The sequence below is a fragment of the Pinus tabuliformis genome, chromosome 4_1, assembly GCF_031772625.1.
Source record: "Pinus tabuliformis cultivar Carrire ecotype Pingquan chromosome 4_1, CPIR1, whole genome shotgun sequence".
NCBI lineage: Eukaryota > Viridiplantae > Streptophyta > Pinopsida > Pinales > Pinaceae > Pinus > Pinus tabuliformis.
This window is the reverse complement of record NC_142303.1, coordinates 234,638,817-234,654,059: the sequence shown is the minus strand read 5'-3', so window position 1 is coordinate 234,654,059 and position 15,243 is coordinate 234,638,817.

Sequence of the window (15,243 nt, the reverse complement as noted above, 5' to 3'; positions counted from 1 at the left end):
ACGTTCGGTCATTCCCAAGCATTTTCTCAAAAATTCGAAACTCTTCTGAACCAGTGGCTTTGTCAAGATGTCTGCAACCTGTTCCTGAGTCCTGCGATGTTCTAGGACGATTTCGCCATTGTTCACCAATTCTCTTATGTAGTGAAACCTTGTATCGATGTGTTTCGTTCTCTTATGAAACACTGAATTCTTTGACAAAGCAATAACTGAGCTATTGTCACAAAAGACCACTGTTGCTTTTGCCTGCTCTTGGCCTAAGCTTCTCAACATTCTTCTCATCCATATTGCCTGACATGCTGCTGCTGTGGCTGCCACATATTTGGCCTCTGCTGTAGATAATGCTACAATGGATTGCTTCTTAGAAGCTCATGAGATGGCTCCTGAACCCATATTAAAAACATAACCAGAGGTGCTCTTCCGATCATCTACACTTCCAGCCCAATCGCTATCAGTGTATCCAACCAAATCTGAATGTTCTGAGGCATGATATAAAATTCCAAACCTTTTGGTACCTTTCACATACCTCAAAATTCTTTTTGCTGCCTGCCAATGTGCCTCCTTTGGCCTCTCCATGAATCTGGAAATTAAGCTAACATACATAATATCAGGCCTAGTTGTTGTTAAATACATAAGACTGCCTACAACACTTTTGTACAAACTAGGATCAAAATCCTTGCTGCTGTCCTCTCTGCTGAGTTTTAATCCCATCACTGTGGGAGTGATTGCTGCCTTGCACTCTTGCATGTTAAATCTGCCCAAAACTTGATTTACATATCTTGCTTGAGATATAAAAATTCCTTTTTCATTTTGATCTACTTCTATGCCTAAGAAGTATCTCAACAAACCCATGTCAGTCATTTCAAATTCATCCTTCATGACTGATTTAAAATTCTCAATAAGATAAATATCATTTCCAGTGAAAATAACATCATCTACATACAAGACAACAATTAAAATTTTACCATCCTTTTCCTTGATGTAGACTGTGGGTTCTCCTTCACATTTGTCAAATTCATTATCCAATAGATATGAATCTATCCTGCTGTACCATGCTCTTGGCGCTTGCTTCAACCCATAAAGAGCTTTCTTCAATTTGCACACTTTGTGCTCTTCTCCTTTCTTCTCATATCCGAGAGGTTGTTCCACATAAACCTCTTCCATTAACACTCCATTTAGGAATGCTGACTTCACGTCCATTTGGTAGACTTTCCATTTGTTTTGTGATGCTATGGACAGCACTGCTCTCACGGTTTCCATTCTTGCAACCGGTGCGAAAGTCTCCTCATAGTCTCTTCCATACTGCTGCTTGTAGCCTTTGACAACCAGCCTTGCTTTATGCCTTTCAATCTTGCCTTCAGCATTGCTCTTGGTCTTTTAGACCCATTTCACACCAATGACTTCTTTGCCTTTTGGTAGCTCAACCAAATCCCATGTTTTGTTTCTCTCTATGGCATTCATCTCCTCATCCATAGCTTCTATCCATTTCTTATCTTTAATTGCATCTTCGAAGTGAATAGGATCATCAACATGACAATACAAGGCAAATAAGGAATTCATTCCTTCATCATAAATGTCACTTAGATTTCTAAATTTCTTACCTCTTTCACTTGGTGTGCAAGTGCTTGAAGATGCACTTGAATTTCCTCCTTGTGGTGTGCTTGGAGAAGCACTCTCATTGATCCTCAATGGTGTACCTTGCTATTCTTGTGTTGGTGCTGCTGTTTGGGGATTCATTTCAGCCACCTCCTCTTCATCCTCATCATGAGACAAACAGTTTTTAACATTCACTGTTTTCTCTATGCTTCCATACCAAGCTTCTTCCTCAATGAATTGAACATCCCTGCTTACAAAAAATTTCTTGGTAGATGGGATATACAGCCTGTAGGCTTTGGATTCATCACTATATCCAACAAGGATACATTTCTCCCCTTTACTGTCCAACTTCTTCCTTAGCTTATCTGGAATGTGTGCATAGGCCACACACCCAAAAACTCTCATGTGGGTGACTCCTTGCTTTCTCCCACTCCATGCCTCTTCTGGCACTTTGTTCATCACTGCTTTTGTAGGACACCTGTTCAAAATATAAACTGCACAATGTACAGCTTCAGCCCAATACTCATTTGGCAAATGCTTTGCCTTCAACATGCTCCTTGCCATCTCCATGATGGTTCTGTTCTTCCTTTCAGCAACTCCATTTTGCTGTGGGGTGTACCGAGTTGTAAACTGTTTATGAATTCCATTTTCTCTACAAAACTTTAGGAATTCATTGGAGATATACTCACCTCCTCTATCAGTTCTCAAAACTTTTATATGCAGCCCGCTTTGGTTCTCCACAAGTGCTTTGAAATTTTGGAATTTCTCAAACACTTCACTTTTGTTTTTAAGGAAATATGCCCAAGTTTTTCTTGTAAAGTCATCAATGAATGTTAAGAAATATAGGCTGCCTGCTAATGATGGAGCTTGCATCGGTCCACATAAATCTGAGTGGATGATCTCTAAGGGTGCCTTTGCCCTTATGCTTTTCCCTGATGGAAAACTTTCTCTATGTTGTTTGCCCAATATACAACCTTCACAAAGGCTATCCGGCTTCTCTATCAATGGTAATCCTCTTACCATTCCTTTTCTGCTTAATAGGTTTAGACCTCCAAAATTTAGATGCCCGAATCTCAAGTGCCATAACCAATTTTCATCCTTTGGCACGCTTTGGAAGGCCTCTTGGGTGACTGCTGATGAGCCCCAAAAATGTACAATTATTTGGGCTCATTCAACCTCCTAATTTGGCTTAGTCCACCATTCTCATTTGCTTATTGCATGTTTTTGATTATTTTTATGTTAATAGAGTGAATTTGGTTAGTCATTATGCCAACAAGTCTAATGGGTGCTTTGTGTAGCCTTTTTGGTCAACTTGGAGACAAAATTGAAGGTCTTAATGAGCACTTGGCAGCCAAATTCGTGGGAGAACAAGCTAGAGGATTTGTAGGAAGGTGTCCCCCTCATTTATGGGCCCTTACCTCGAATTCTCCACCATCAGCTCGGAGTTCAAAGGCCACCAAATCAATGAGCACAAGGGCAGCCAAGCAAGTCAAGTTGGACTGCTGTTAACTACCAGTCTTGGGCAGCCAAGTCCCTAAATTTTAGGAGGACTGTTGGGTCCTCAAATTGTATAAATAAGAGGGCTTGAGACCTCATTTCAGTTAGTCATTTTGGGGTTAGCTAGTTGGTAGTCATTTTTTTAGCTAGTGGTTAGTCATTTCGTAGCAGCTAGTTAGTCAATTTGGTTTTTGCTCTTTGTAAGCCAGTTTTGGCATGACATTAGACTTTTGATTATGAATAAAAGCAAGCAGTTTTGGATCAAATTCTGAGTTTTTAAAGGAGCCTAAAGCTCTCGGGGTTGGGCCCAACCTGAGAGCTCAGGCCTCCTTCCTTTGTATCAATATTGTTCCTTTAGCATTTCGTTTCCATTTTCCTTTACATGCATTCGAGTATAGCTGCTGATTTAGATTTCCTGTAGTGGTTAAACAGTTGCTGATTTGGATTTCCTATAGAAGTTAAACAGATTGGTTTTATCAGTTAGAATTGCTGCAGTTGTTTGGAAGTAGGCTGAGTAGATTAGAGTGAATAACAGCTAAAAAAAAAGAACAGGCTGACTGTATGCTCATGATCCACCTCTTTTTAGAGGCAGGGATCGCAGACTGTGCTGCCCATTCAAAAACGGTTGCTTACATGTTAATGCTCTCTTGAACGCAGTCTTGGTGATGGATAGAAGTGTCCATGAGTGTCAATTTCTTGGAATGATTCATTGCTTCAGTACCATATATCATTTTCCTTCACGAATACATTGTTGTTCATTGGTTTAATAAGCTGTTGGCATAAGTTAATAACTTTTACTTGCAGGACTTGGATGATTTGTCTCATTTACACCGTGCAACGCTACTCCATCGTTCTCCTACCTTCCCGAACCGTGCCCAGACCAACTATCCATCCTCCAACGAAGCCCTTTGTTCCTCAACTACCCCACTACTCATATCCCCTGTTTTTTGCCTTCCATTCCCTCTATTTCCTCTAAGACAAATATGCCTCTACACTCACCCTCATCTCCTCACCTCACTGTTGCTGAGCCATTACCACCTCATTTCCATCCTACATATCCCCCTATACCACTCCATCACTTCACCATCACCCAAAACTCCCACGGTAGGACATCCTGTAGAAGTTAACAGACTTCCTGTAGAAATTCCTGAGTTTCCTGTAGGATCCCCTGCAGACATCCTGTAGGAGCCCACACACTCGGTTGCTGAGCATCTGAACGTGAGGAACCTCTGTGGACTGATGCTAAGGATCCCTTCGGACCTCTCCTAGCCTCCCTGACCTTTCCCAAGCTTTCCTTCCCTCTGCACCACCTCTGCACAACCAAACCCTAATAAGAACAAAATCACAATCACTCCATCCACTTAAGAAAAAAATACAAAAACATGTCTTTTCAGATGCAAGTAGTTTAATTTCATGCATTTCACATCACTAGAAGTAATGGCATCATCTTTAGACATTTGCACTCTCACTATTGCATCATAGAGGTTAGACTAGTCAGATTAGGGTTTACTAGGGTTTCCATGTTTTGGTTGGCTTTCAGTTCATTTTTGCAAAGTAGATTAATTTCCTTTGAGATAGCCTTCGTCCATCATTTAGAAAGCTTCTTCTGAGAGCATATAGAAGTTGGCTTGAGCCCTAGCAGACTTGTGCCCGCTGACCAAGTGACAGCTGCGACAAGAGCTAGTACTTGTGCATACAACACCGTCGCTTCCAAGTTTGTTACGAACTACCGAGTTGATAAAATTAAAGAAGGGAGTTCCAGGAGTTGTAGCATTATTGCTACAATACTGGGGCCCACCATCTTTTTGGCACCGTTGCCGGGGAAGCGGCAGAGTATTGGTGATTGTTGCTATTCTTCTATTTTCTACTACAACCTTCTGCTAAGTAGTTTATTTCATTTCCATTCTGCAAAAGTAGCATAGACATTTCCTGCTTTCATAGATTAGCATTTCCCGCTTTCATAGATTAGCATTTCAATTCCACAATTTCATTTCTGCAAGCGTAGATTAGCATTTCAATTATGCAAGCGTAGATTAGCATTTCATTCCTGCAATTTCATTTGAGCAAAATAGATTAGTCCTTTCCTGCTTTCATTTCAATTCCGCATTTTCATTTTAGCAAGATAGTTAGTCGCAGTTCAATCTATTTCAATTTTGCAAGTAGAAGTAGAAAAAAAAAACAAAAATCAACCAAAAAGATTTCATTTCATGCCTTGTAGGAGTAGAGATAAGTTAGAAAAATGATTGCACAACACCCCCACTGCTTCACACAGCCAAGATTCTCTCTTCTTCGATGGTTGTGATTGAAGAACCCCTTGGTGGACATCAAGACATATCTGAAGAACCTCTAGGGGAGAAGAAGAAGAAAACATTCCTCTGGAGCAAATGGCTACAAGTAGAAATGTTGGGAGCAACATCTTGTCCAAAGATGAATTTGAAAATCAGATCAAAGATTTCAAGAGTGATATGAGGCAGTTTCTTGCCATGCAACTGGATACCTTGCGGATCCAAAAGAAGCAAGAAGAAGCCAAGAGGGCTTTGGTCATTTTTTGTCCTAGGTGCACTAGAAAGCATCCTAGGAATGAATGTCCAATGCACTCCCTAGAAGTGTGTTTCATCTGTGAAGAATACCATCCTACAGATCAGTGCCCTTCCTTACCCAGATTCAAAGCTGCATATCAGAGAGCCAAAGGAGCCACTGAATCACTCTATTACATGAACCAAAGTTGGCCACATGAACCTAGATCTTATCAGCAGGAAGTGCAAGGGACATTCGAGACCTATTATGACCCCTATCAAGCCACTTTCATGCCTTCTGGGGGTCCCCCTGCTCATCCTTCCTGGTCTACACCTCCTCCTTGGTTATATTCTCCTTGTTCCTTCACAGATCCATATTATGCCCAACCAGTTGCTCATTCATTTCACTCTTATGCTCATCCACAGCCTCAGTGGAATGCACCTTATCAGGAGTGGAGCCCCCAGTACAACTCTCATCCCGCTCATTTTCCTCCACCACCTGCTCATCCACAACCATCGCCTCCTCCTCCACCAAGGCAACCCCAAATGCCTACCCAACCACAATGCCATCCACCTCCATCTCAATTTCACACTTCCACTCAACTACCCGTACCATTTCAAAAGCCACACAATGGAGCAGCTCAACCCCATTGCAAATCTGAGGCACAACATATCCAAACAACTCCTCTTGAGCCCAATGATCTTCACCAAAGCTCAGGAAGAGTGTTGCAAAGCAGAGAATCTATTGACAACATTGAAGGACCAAAGGCAAAAGAAGATTCAAAAGAGGAATCATGGGCTGCACTTGATGAAGAGAAGACATCAGAAGCAGAGATAAAGAAAGATCCTTCATGGTTACCATCAAATCCTCCATGTACTCAAGAGAAAGATCAGCAAAAAGAGGAAGATGAGAAAGTCATGTCAGAAGGTGACATGAAACATGATCCAGATCAGCCAAAGAACCAAGGATATCAGAGCTATATTGAGATATTGTTTCAGATCGTCACTAAGTTGCAGCGGTACTCTCTTCCTCAGCTATGTTTGATCCCTTCAAAGTCAGATCATTTGGTCTCTGAGATCTAGATACCTATCAAAGCATGCATTTCGAGCCTTCACATCGTTTTGTCTCTAATCTCGATGTGCACATGGCTCCATTGGAAGTATTCTTATACTTGAAAATGAGTTTGTTTTTCAAGTAGTGTAGGGTAGAAAAAAGAAAAAGAAAAAAAAGAAAAAAGAGAAAAAAGAAAAAGAGAAAAAATGAAAAAGAGGAAAATAGAAATCTAAGGTGAAAACCTCCTCGGAGGCGCCTTAGATTGGCTCATTGATTGAAAACCTCCATGAGGCGGTCAATGGGTTGAAAAAAAAAGAGAAAAGAGAATAAGATCTTTGGGTGAAAACCTCCCTTGGAGGCGCCCAAGGCAGGCAATTAGGGTGAAAACCTCCATGAGGCACCCTAGTTGTTTTTCAAAAAAAAAAGAGAAAAAGAAAAAGAAAAATAAAGCTAATCTCCATTGAATCATTTCATGTTGCAGCAATGACATTGCAGGTTAAAGAAGGACGTTTCATGACAGGAGGAGCACTCAAATCAAGGTCAAAGGACTCTTTCTTGTGCCTTCTACAGGAAGCTCTGTATTTCTACAGGAAACATCCTGTAGAACCTTTGGACGAGCCAAATCCAATTTCAAAAGTGAATCTGATGGTGGGAATCTGTTGATTAGGCCTACAAGCACTTGTGTGTCCATCCCTTGCCTTCATCCATCATTTTTTCACCTCCTTGTGCTTCTCATTGTGCTTCTACAGGAACTTCCTGTAGAAATTGTGGGAAACTAGGCATGCATTTCAAAAAGTGGTTTGGCGAACATGGTAGCTTCCTCAAGGGTTCAGAAGTCCTCATGCAGTCTTCCAACTCCTCCTCCATCATCTCTATACCTGCATCACAACCAAAATTCATTTTGTCATCCCATGCAACCAAAATGCAAAGTGCCTTGAAGCAAAAACACATAGAGCAGAATTTGTTTTTGCCATAACTTGAAAACCATGCATCCATTTGACAAACCGTTTTATGGGGAATTGTACAAGGTTGATGATAACATGCTTGAGCAGTTTCATGCAATTCCGGTGCACAGTTTCCAAGAAATCAGCCTCCATCACCATCAGCCATTTTTGCATTTTCTCCATATCCGTGCATCCGTTTTAAAACCTGTTTCATGGGGAGATGCACATGGGTGATAGTAGCCTACCCAAGCAGTTTCAGCTGATTCCGATGCAGGGTTTCCGAGAAATTGACCTCTGAAATCTTCAGCCATTTTCCATTTTTCTCGAAATCCGTGCATCCATTGATCACGAATTTACTATGGGAGATGCATAATGATGGTAGGAACATGCTCACCGAGTTTCAGATCAATCCGATCTATCGTTTGGGAGAAATGGCAAAACTAAGTTCTGGTTTTGTGACCATGCAGCAGCAGCAGCTTGAACGGGCAGAGTTGAACGTGGAAACGATTGCATGCCGCTCAGATCCGGCCAAAGGACACCTGCACAAGGGAAAGCAATCAAAAATCATTAGCCAAGCCTCATGCAATCAAAGGATCAGAGCATGCAGCAGCAAGAAGCTTCACAGGCAGCCGTTTGACTTCAGGTACGTGACTAAACCTTGTTCATCTGTTTGCATAGATCTAATCTAAAGCATTGCATGAATGAATGAGATGGTGAGATTCAGTTAGAAAGGTAGCAAGTATGATTGCACTCATCCAGGGATCATCAGCGCATCATGCATGGATCGGTCATTCACGTGGAAGTTGGAAAACACAGTTAATGGTAGATGTGTTGAACTCCAGTGAACAGGATGTCAATTAATTAACAGAGAGAAGAAGACATGTATCACTGCAGTTTGAAAAATCTAGCGCACATGTTTTTGCCACCTCATCACAAATCACGGAGAAATTAAAGACGGCTTGGCTGAAACTCATGAACTGCTGTTCATCTGCACTTTCCACGTCCTTAACTAAAGTGTGCACAATCAGTTAATTGGTTCTCTATCATCAACTCATTTGATGATTGTTTTATTTCTCTCCGAAATTGTTGCAATGATCATGATGCGAACATTGAGCCGTGGAAGTTTAATGACAGCTATGCTACTATTATGGGTGTTTATGGGTTTCTTTGCAGGGTATGCATTGTCACGTCTATCTAAGATGTTCAAGAGCACAGAACAGAGGAGGAACACGTTGAAACCACATTCTTGTTTCTATGCATTGCCTTTTGCATTTTCTTTATTCTCAATGCACCGCTATGGGGAAAGAATCAGCTGGTGTAGTTCCTTTCGAGACTATGTTTGCCTCAGTCCTTTTATGGTTTGGAATTTCTGTGCCAGCAGTTACTTTGGCTACAATGAGCCTACAATTGAAGATCCAGTGAAGACCAATCAAATCCCCAGGCAGATTCTAGAGCAAGCTTGATATGCAGCCCATTTTTTTTCAATACCAATCGGAGGCATGCTGCCTTTCGGAGCTGTATTCATTGGACTGTTCTTCAGATTAACTTCAATATGGCTGCATCATTTCTACTGTATATTTGGGTTCCTGTTCATTGTCTTTTTGATCCTCATTGTTACATATGTAGAGATCACCATTATCTTGTGCTACTTCGAATTGTGCAGTGAAAATTACAACTGGTGGTGGCGATCTTATGTGACTGCAGGCTCCTCAGCATTTTACTTGTTTCTCTATGCCACATTCTATTTCTTCACCAAGCTGGAGATGACAAAACTTGTTTCTAGAATTTCATATTTTGGCTACATGCCCATCATGTCATACTCATTTTTTGTTCTGACCGGTATAATAGATTTCTATGCATGCCTTCGGTTTGTGCGGACAATATACTTATCAGTGAAGATTGACTGAGGCTCTGCATGCAGCTACCATTTTTCAGAGGGGCCGTTTAAATTTCAAGGTCTGGACATAATCTAATCATGGTTCAGCCTTCTACAGGAATATACTTGCACACTCATACCAAGGCCGAGAATTCACTAGGAAAAGGAACAGGCAGTGAGGAAAAAGAAGCAGTCGCCGAGGGAAAGAAAGAAACAGGCCAGAAGACCCCGACCACAGTGCAGAAGAAAGAACAAAAGAGGAAGCATGAGAAAAAGGATGATAAAGAAGAAGGTGACACACCCATCTTGTCAGCAAGAGAAAAGAGGCTGAAGAGCAGAACGGACAAAGCTAAGGTGGTCCACATCAGCCCAAGTACCTCATCAGCACCTGCAACCAAACCAAAAAGCAAAACCCATGCAGCAGAGCAAGCAAAGGTGGTGACACCCGTGTCTACAGGAAAGCAAAAACAGGCTTCTACAGGAAGCCCGAAAACAGTAAAAGGGTCTTCTACAGGAAGCCCGAAAATCATTGAAAAAGGGGCTTCTACAGGAAGCCCGAAAACTACCAAAACAGGGGCTTCTACAGGAAGCCCGAAATTGGCTAAAACAGGGTCTTCTACAGGAAAATCAAGGTGATGGACTCAAAGATTGCTTCTACAGGAAGACAGAGAACAGTTAGCAGACTGTTTCTACAGGAAGACAGAGGACTGTTTCTACAGGAAGCCAGCGAACAGTTTCTACAGGAAAGTTTGAAAAGAGGGAAGCCAAAGGAGAAATCGGCTGAGATGCTAGCCAAGGAAGCCACCAGGGCCATCAAAGACAAGGAGAGAGATTGGTTGCTCAGAGGATGAGCAACACCTTCAGTAGGGGGGTGATGATGAGCCCCAAAAATGTACAATTATTTGGGCTCATTCAACCTCCTAATTTGGCTTAGTCCACCATTCTCATTTGTTTATTGCATGTTTTTGATTATTTTTATGTTAATAGAGTGAATTTGGTTAGTCATTATGCCAACAAGTCTAATGGGTGCTTTGTGTAGCCTTTTTGGTCAACTTGGAGACAAAATTGAAGGTCTTAATGAGCACTTGGCAGCCAAATTCGTGGGAGAACAAGCTAGAGGATTTGTAGGAAGGTGTCCCCCTCATTTATGGGCCCTTACCTCGAATTCTCCACCATCAGCTTGGAGTTCAAAGGCCACCAAATCAATGAGCACAAGGGCAGCCAAGCAAGTCAAGTTGGACTGCTGTTAACTACCAGTCTTGGGCAGCCAAGTCCCTAAATTTTAGGAGGACTGTTGGGTCCTCAAATTGTATAAATAAGAGGGCTTGAGACCTCATTTCAGTTAGTCATTTTGGGGTTAGCTAGTTGGTAGTCATTTTTTTAGCTAGTGGTTAGTCATTTCGTAGCAGCTAGTTAGTCAATTTGGTTTTTGCTCTTTGTAAGCCAGTTTTGGCATGACATTAGACTTTTGATTATGAATAAAAGCAAGTAGTTTTGGATCAAATTCTAAGTTTTTAAAGGAGCCTAAAGCTCTCGGGGTTGGGCCCAACCTGAGAGCTCAGGCCTCCTTCCTTTGTATCAATATTGTTCCTTTAGCATTTCGTTTCCATTTTCCTTTACATGCATTTGAGTATAGCTGCTGATTTAGATTTCCTGTAGTGGTTAAACAGTTGCTGATTTGGATTTCCTGTAGAAGTTAAACAGATTGGTTTTATCAGTTAGAATTGCTGTAGTTGTTTGGAAGTAGGCTGAGTAGATTAGAGTGAATAATAGCTAAAAAAAAAAGAACAGGCTGACTGTATGCTCATGATCCACCTCTTTCTAGAGGCAGGGATCGCAGACTGTGCTGCCCATTCAAAAATGGTTGCTTACATGTTAATGCTCTCTTGAACTCAGTCTTGGTGATGGATAGAAGTGTCCATGAGTGTCAATTTCTTGGAATGCTTCATTGCTTCAGTACCATATATCAGTTTCCTTCACGAATACATTGCTGTTCATTGGTTTAATAAGCTGTTGGCATAAGTTAATAACTTTTACTTGCAGGACTTGGATGATTTGTCTCATTTACACCGTGCAACGCTACTCCATCGTTCTCCTACCTTCCCGAACCGTGCCCAGACCAACTATCCATCCTCCAACGAAGCCCTTTGTTCCTCAACTACCCCACTACTCATATCCCCTGTTTTTTGCCTTCCATTCCCTCTATTTCCTCTAAGACAAATATGCCTCTACACTCACCCTCATCTCCTCACCTCACTGTTGCTGAGCCATTACCACCTCATTTCCATCCTACATATTCCCCTATACCACTCCATCACTTCACCATCACCCAAAACTCCCACGATAGGACATCCTGTAGAAGTTAACAGACTTCCTGTAGAAATTCCTGAGTTTCCTGTAGGATCCCCTGCAGACATCCTGTAGGAGCCCACACACTCGGTTGCTGAGCATCTGAACGTGAGGAACCTCTGTGGACTGATGCTAAGGATCCCTTCGGACCTCTCCTAGCCTCCCTGACCTTTCCAAGCTTTCCTTCCCTCTGCACCACCTCTGCACAACCAAACCCTAATAAGAACAAAATCACAATCACTCCATCCACTTAAGAAAAAAATACAAAAACATGTCTTTTCAGATGCAAGTAGTTTAATTTCATTCATTTCACATCACTAGAAGTAATGGCATCATCTTTAGACATTTGCACTCTCACTATTGCATCATAGAGGTTAGACTAGTCAGATTAGGGTTTACTAGGGTTTCCATGTTTTGGTTGGCTTTCAGTTCATTTTTGCAAAGTAGATTAATTTCCTTTGAGATAGCCTTCGTCCATCATTTAGAAAGCTTCTTTTGAGAGCATATAGAAGTTGGCTTGAGCCCTAGCGGACTTGTGCCAGCTGACCAAGTGACAGCTGCGACAAGAGCTAGTACTTGTGCATACAGCACCGTCGCTTCCAAGTTTGTTACGAACTACCGGGTTGATAAAATTAAAGAAGGGATTTCCAGGAGTTGTAGCATTATTGCTACAATACTGGGGCCCACCAACTGCTGCCATTTCCTTCTTGTTCTTCAAGTCTGCCCTGATCCGGAGAGGGAACATCCTGTTCCTTGTCATCTTTACTTCAGCAATGCATCTTTTGCTGGGTGCTATATCCATGATGGTGCATACATCATTTTTAAAGAAAACATTGTACCCCTTATGGACAAGTTGTCCAATACTCAAGAGGTTACATCTCATTCCGGGGACATAGTATACATCTGCTATGGTTTTCCTTTCTCCTTGCTTTGTAAATATTTTTACCTCTCCTTTTCCCATAACATAAATTTTGCTATCAGTTCCTAGTGTGACTTCTGATTTCACATTTTTATCTAGGGCAGAAAAGAAGACTATGTTCCCTGTCATATGGTTGCTGCAACCTGAGTCTAAAAACCATATGTCTTCACTATGTGTTTCAGCCATGTTACAAGCTAACAGGACATTTTCATGACTGCTGTTTTCTCTTGTAACATTTGCATTTTGTCTACTGTTCATATCATGTTGTTTCTTTCTACAATCACTTGCATAATGTCCATACTTTTTGCAATAATAGCATTGAACATTAGATTTATCATACCTTTGTCCTTGAGCATGATATTGTTCTCTTTGTTGGCTGCTGCCTTGGCCTTGGTTCTGATTTTGATTGCTGCCTCTTCCTTGTGCATTTGATGGGCTGTTCCTTCCACCTCTGTTCTGGCTTTTGCCTCTTCCTCTCTTGTTTCCTCTGCCTTGACCTCTTCCTCTTCCAAAGGACATCTGGGTCTTGAAGGCTTGCTCAAGAGATGAGTTTTCATTCCTACTCAACCTCTGCTCATGTGTTATCAGTGATGCATGTAGCTCATCAACTGAATAGTTTGAGAGATCCTTTGTCTCTTCAATGGTGGTGACTATGGCATCAAACCTTGAGGGTAAGACCCTCAATATTTTCTCCACAATCCTTCTATCTTCAATGGTTTCTCCATGAGTTCTCATCTGTGTGACCAAACCAATTACATGTGTGAAGAATGAGTCAATGTTGTCTGACTCCTTCATGTTCAGATTCTCAAAATCTTTTCTCAGCAATTGTAGTTTTGTCGTCTTCACTCTCTCCATGTCTTGATAGGCTGTCTTGAGGGTTTGCCATGCTTCATTTGCTGTCTTAGCTGCTGCTAACCTTGGAAACATACTCTGGTCTACTGCTAGATACAACAACATACGGGCTTTTGAATCCTTTTTCTTATTGCTCTTCAGCAGATCCTTCTCTCCCTGAGTTAATGCATTGAACTCAGTTTCATCTGCTGGTTCTTCAAAACCTTCCTCAACTATTTCCCATAAGTCTTGGGAAGCAAACAAGGCTTTCATAGTTATTGACCAGTAGTCATAGTTCTTCCCATTAAACTGTGGGAGTTGGGTATTAAACATACCCATACCAGTGCTTGTGCTAGCCATTCCTTGACTGTGTATTTAAAACACTGACTGTCTCTTCAGTAACAAACAAGATAGCTATGAAAAATACCTGAATCCTTCGTTGTCTGAGTCTTCTGTCTGCCTGAGAAGTTTTGCTGCAGCAACAACCTTCTCCCTTCAGCTTCTTTAACTTCTTTAAAGAGCCTGGACCTGCTCTGATACCACTGTTGGGTATTTTTGATGGGAAAATACCAAAAACAAACAAAATAACCACCACAGAGACAGTGCTCTGTTTCCTCTGTCCAGAATCTTTACACAGGGAAGCTTTTAAAAACTAATTAACTCAGAACAGTCCATTACACAGTCACAAAAAAAACTTCTATTGATTTAAAACAAAAGAACTGATACAAACTTCATCCTCTGCGCAGAGAGGGATTCACCGGGAGAACTCTGTCTCACTTGCTTCTGGTTCCACTGCTGTGGATATTACAAAAGGAATTTCATGATGTTCCTCTGTTTTACAATGGCAAGCTAAAACATTACATCCCATTTTTTTTGATATCTCGCACTGCTGTGCGTTCAACATATACCACAAAGATTACATACACCGCTGCACACGGGGACTACACACATAAAAAAAATATCACACACACATCGTGCGCAGGCACAATACACAAAAACTGCCGCACGTAGACTTTTCTCTACAACATATATAAAACATATATAAAAAAAACATATATAACAATATGCCCATAACCATATTAAAGGCGCCTCCACCTAATCTACGTAAAAACATTAAAAACCATAAGTTCATCACCTACGGCGGTCAACACAAAACGACAAAAGAAACTTTGATTTGACGCGGCGGGGTGCAGCATCGGAAATCAACGGTGGAGAGCAAACGCCCAGATCGAACGGCGGAAATCGATGCCATTAACGTCCGCCCAGCTTCGTGTAGATATCAGCTCGCTGACCCGATCCAACGGATTTCGCAAGCCAACCTCGCGCAAACAAAACGATCTTTAACGGCCGGGGAGCAGGCGGTATTGGCGTTTGTACAAGGGACGCGTGGCGGAGTTTGATTGTGTCGAAGCCCTTCATACGGAAACAACGTTTTGCCAAAGGCGGTGCGGGGAGACCGGGGCGGTTTTACCAAAACTGCCGCGCTGTTTAAAATTACAAATTTAACACTCGAGACCTCTGGCTCTGATACCACTTGTTGGAGTCACGATTGCCGTTACACCAAAACCCGCAGGTGTTAGTAAACAGACACATCGCTAGATTTAAGGACATGCTACGAAACACACTGGAAGCGTTGACCTTCAAAACCGCCATTAACGGGAAAC